The 5,142-nt window shown below is 47.2% G+C and overlaps 1 non-coding gene across 1 annotated transcript; it reads right to left on the bottom strand.

Moving 5' to 3' along the window:
• Positions 1–4,126: 4,126 nt before the first annotated feature.
• Positions 4,127–4,265, bottom strand: LOC123646789. The gene has a single exon (XR_006738039.1). It is a non-coding gene; the product is annotated as a small nucleolar RNA SNORA18 (small nucleolar RNA).
• Between the last annotated feature and the right edge of the window lie 877 nt (positions 4,266–5,142).

Here is a 5,142-nt window from a genome sequence, read left to right as displayed (position 1 = left end):
TGGGTGGTGCTGACTTGATGCATATGGTGGACATCTGTTGCATTTGTCTGTGCAGCATCCCCTCCCCCTTCTTAGAGGGCAAATTGTCCTTCCCGAATTCCCCAAGTGCTGGAGGGCCTGACAATTACAGTACCACCCCTAGGCCACAGCAGGTGGACCATGTCTCTCCAGTCTGAAATTCCCATCATCTAGCCAAAGTGATTGGCCCATGGTTGGACATGTGATTTGAGCTGGGCCAATCAGAGTGCTTCTCTGGGTTTTTATATATGGATGCTGAAAGAGAGATACTCTCTTTCCTCACTAAACTGGCATGAGGAAGCTGTGGCTTCTCCCTCCTCCTGTCCTGCAGCAAGCAGCGTGAGAAGTCTGGTCAAAAGATGAAAAAGACACAGAGAGACAGAGACAAAGAGACGGAGATGGGAAGAAAAATGCATGTTGCGATCTTCTGCATTTCCAGAGTCCCTGAGACCTGCCTCACCCTTGTCTTCCAAATTCCATGAAGCAATAACTATTTTGGCTAATGCTGGTCTAAGTTGAGTTTTTGTCCCTTGCAAACAAAAGGCCTTCTGGCTGCAATGAAATTTGAAGGCCTTTGGAAGGACACCACTAGTCAAAAATATTTCCCTCTTGGTGCCTGAAGTCCAGCCGTTTGAATTGTCCTCTGGCGTCAGTTTTCAGCTGTCTGTGTGGCAGCCTTCTGGCCAGGTGCCCTGTCATCAGTGGCCACACATCTTGTGCAGGATCGAGTCCCAGCTCCTGGCAATAGCCCCCACGGCCTTTCTAGTCCTTTGCAGTCCAGCGCCACGTCCTCCAGGACCCTGCAAGGCCAGGAGGTTTCACACCGCCCTGCCTTTCTCAGGCTGTCCCCTCGGCCTCCTACTGGGTAGACTCCCAGCCTGTGCTGCTCATTCTCCGTTCACTCTTCTCTGCCAGGGATCTCCTCTACTGAGCTTGCCCTCTGACCTCCTGTTGCATTTGACCAAAGTGAAACAGAGTCAGGGTAGGGAGGAAGGACCTTCCCACCTGGCCTGGCTGTAACACACAGCTCCCACTGCATGGTGTGTCTCACCCTGTGTGTTAGAAATGGCTCTCTCCACTTACTCCTCACACCTAGAGGTGATAACAGCTCCTCATTCTCACTCTTCCCTAGGTACTTCGCCATTCTTTGTTCTCTGAAGCTGCTCCCACCTGTCTTCTTAATTATCCCTTCGAGGGTACTACTGTTTCCCACCAGGATCCCAACTGCTACACCCACTTCTAAGACAATCTGCCCCTGGCCTGAGCTACCCATTGTGAACCAACCCAAACTTGCAGAGAGAGACACACACACACACACACACACACACACACACACACACCTGATTGGACCTGGATCAGGGGTAAAAACCTTCGTTGTACTAAGCCAGCCAGATTCTCGTTGTCGAGAATTTGCACTGAGAGACCCCAAGGCTGGAACAGATGGTGTTGGCCCAAGGCTTGCAACTTTGCATGACTGCAGGGGCCCATTCCAACTGCTGTGCTTCCGGGTATGCAAATCATTTAGAAGACACCTCATATGTGTGCCCTTTGGGGTTGTGCAGTAGGACAAGATTGCATTGGTCCGCGGAAGGTCTTGTGGAGTTAGATCCAGCAGTGACCCCCCAGCACCCTGAACCGTAGAGGTTAAGCAGAAAGAGCAACTGGGAGGCTTGCTGGGGAGCCCAGCATACCCAGACCAGAAAGGAGCAGATGTGGTTTCAGGGGCACAGAGCCCTGAGAGGAAGGACAGCTGTACGACAAGTCCCTTGCCTGTGAGGCCTGGCCGAACTTCCTGCTTTGGTCTGGAAGATGCCCCTTATCTTTTCAGTAAATTTCACTTTTGTCTGAGCTAGTGCAAGTTGGCTTCTGTTCCTGACAACCACAGCCAGAGATGGCCAAGAATGTTTTCCTTCCTTCTTCACCTGGATCACACCTATTCTTCCGCTAAGACTCAACTCCAATGTGATCTCCACCAGGAAGTCTTCTTGAAACATTTAGAGTGGCGTCAGGATCCGTGCTCCGAGCCTCCCACCCCACCACACGTATCCCTCTGTTCCTGCAGTGGAACTGCCTGCGCACTGAGGTTGTGTCTGGGGGCCTGTCTCCGCCCAGTGTGCAAGTGTTCTGCTGCCCCAGGAGGTGGGATGGGAAAGAGGCCCCTTGAAACATTTCCAGTTCAAGGTCAAAAGCCAGGGGCTTTGGGACCAAGTGTAAGAGGGACAGACCTTTCAAGACTAAGGATAAGAAGGAGCAGTGAATTTGGGGGGCCCAAGAGTGGCTCTTGCTGGGTGTCACAGTGTCCATGGCAGCCCAGGCACCCTGCAGGGGTTGACCACCTTCTTGGTTTGCTATTGTCCCTCCAAATGGAGGGAAATTTATTGTCTCACAGTTCTAGAGGCTGAAGTCCAGATCACGGTGTCAGCAGGACTGGTTCCTCGTGAAGGCTCTGAGGAAGAATCTGGTCCAGGCCTCTCCTCTGCTTCTGGAGTTTGCCGGCCACCTTTTGTGTCTCCTTGGCTTGAGACGCATCACCCCCATCTCCGCCTTCCTGTTTGCTTGGTGTTCTCCCTATGTGCTTGTCTCTGTCCAAAATTTCCCCTTTTTATAATGACACCAGTATTATTGAATTAAAGGCCCACCCTATTCCAGTATGCCTTCGTCTTAGCTCATTACATCTGCAGTGAGCCTATTACATAGTCACATTCTAAGAAACTGTGGGTTAGGACTACGACATGTGAATTTTGAGGGGATAAATTTATCCTATAACAGGTGCCATGGGCTGAGTTAGTCATCCCACCATCCATGTTTTGTGAATGGGCCCTCTCTGTTGTTTGTTTGTTTGTTTTTTAAGAGGCAGGGTCTTGCTGTGTTGCCCAGGCTGGATGGAATGATCCAGCAGTGGCCAGATCATAGCTCACTGCAGCCTCGAGCTCCTAGGCTGAAGTGATCCTCCTGCCTCAGCCTCCCGAATACCTGGGACTACAGGCCACGTGCCACTACACCCAGCTAATTTCTAAAATTTTTTTGTAGAGATAGGGCCTTGCTGTAGATGCCTGGCCTCAAGTGATGCTCCCACCTCAGCCTCCCAAAGTGCTAAGATTACAGGCGTGAGCCACCGCGCCCAGCCAGAAAAGGCATTCTTAAACAACACCTCAAAAACCCAAAGTAGGCCGAGTGCAGTGGCTCACGCCTGTAATCCTAGCACTCTGGGAGGCCAAGGCGGGTGGATTGCTCGAGGTCAGGAGTTTGAGACCAGCCTGAGCAAGAGCGAGACCCCGTCTCTACCAAAAATAGAAAGAAATTATCTGGTCAACTAAAATATGTATATAGAAAAAATTAGCCGGGCATGGTGGCACATGCCTGTAGTCCCAGGTACTGGGGAGGCTGAGGCAGTAGGATCGCTTAAGCCCAGGAGTTTGAGGTTGCTGTGAGCTAGGCTGATGCCACGGCATTCACTCTAGCCCGGGCAACAAAGCGAGACTCTGTCTCAAAAACAAAAAAAGAATGCCTTTTCTAACCCTTAGTCATAAAACAATATTCCTAAGCATTCTATATATTTATATTCCTTTGGGAGGCCAAAGTGGGAGATGGCTTGAGCTCAAGAGTTCAAGACCAGCCTGAGCAAGAGCCAGACCCCATCTCTACTAAAAATAGAAAAGTTAGCCAGGCACAGCGGCAAGCACCTGTAGTCCCAGCCACTTGGGAGGCTGAGGCAGGAGGATCACTTGAGCCCAGGAGTTGGAGGTTGCTGTGAGCTATGACAACGCCTTGGCACTCTAGCCCGGGCAACAGAGCGAGACTCTGTCTCAAAAAAAAAAAAAAAAAAAAGATAACACAACATTATATAGTATTCCCACAGACATAATAGATGTAAATCTTAAAAGAATAAACAATAATAAAAAAAATTTAGGGTCATTTTTAGAGTAGATGTATCTGCCTGGTTCTCAATTTGATACCCTCTCTAAAAATAAATGTGTTCAAATCATATTAGCTCCTAAAGCTATCATACTCGAGAATTGTACAGATCAAAAAAAAAAAAAAAGAATAGCACAGATCACTGAGGTACGCCAATACCTCAGGTAAAAGCAAGTTATTAGGTCTTTCTAGCATCTGTCTTGTATTTCCTCCCCACAGACCTGACAGATCATCCTGTGAATAGAGCGAAACCACAGAGCACAGAGTTACTCTGTGAGGCATTTCCAAGGCTGTGCAGCTACAGAAAAAGCCCCTTTAGCATAGACCTCAAACAGTAATTTTTTAAAGAAATAAAAAACTGAGAAAAAAATCTCTTATGTTTGCCCACATATTTACTATTGTTGGCATTCTTCATTTCTTTGTGTATATCCAAGTTTCCATCTGGTGTTATTTTCCTTCTACTTCTTTTATTATTTCTTATAATGTTAAATGCATGCAACAAATTCTCTCAACTTTTATATATCTGAAAAAGTGCACTTCACCTTTATTTTTGAAAGGTATTTTTGCTGGGTATAGAATTCTAGGATGATAGTTTCTTTCTTCAGCTTTTTAAAGATGTCATTCTGTTGTCTCCTAGTCTGCATAACTTCTGAGGAGAAATCTATGGTAATTCTTACCTTTGTCCCTCTGTCTTTTTTTCTGAAGGTCATTGAGGTTTTTAGCATAAATGTTTGTTGACTGATTGATTGATTGATTGGTTGATTGATTTAAAATCATCCTGAGTGTATTCAGAGTTAATCATCCTGAGTGTATTAACTCTTACACATCCTGAATGTGTAGTTCTCCAGAGAAACAGAAACAAGAGAGAAAGAGAAAGAGAGAGAGAGAGAGAGAGTGTGTGTGTGCGTGTAAGGAATTGGCTCACGTGATTTTGGAGCCTCACAAGTCCAAAATCTGCAGTGTGGGTTGGCAGGCTGGAGACCAGGGAAGACTCAATGTTGCAGTTCAAGTTCAAAGGCTGTCTGTTGGCAGAATTCCCTTTTACTTGGGGGAAGTCAGTCTTTTGTTCTATTCAGGCCTTGAACTGGCACATATGCTCCGCAATCTGCTTTATGCAAAGTCTGCCCATTTAAATACTAATTTCATCCATCAAAACCCTCACAGAAACATTCAGAATAACATTTGACCACATATCTGGCCACTATGGCC

The sequence above is a fragment of the Lemur catta genome, chromosome 10 (assembly GCF_020740605.2).
Source record: "Lemur catta isolate mLemCat1 chromosome 10, mLemCat1.pri, whole genome shotgun sequence".
NCBI classification, from domain to species: Eukaryota; Metazoa; Chordata; class Mammalia; order Primates; family Lemuridae; genus Lemur; species Lemur catta.
Note: the sequence above shows the minus strand (reverse complement) of the source record. Positions and strands in the feature narration are given on the sequence as shown.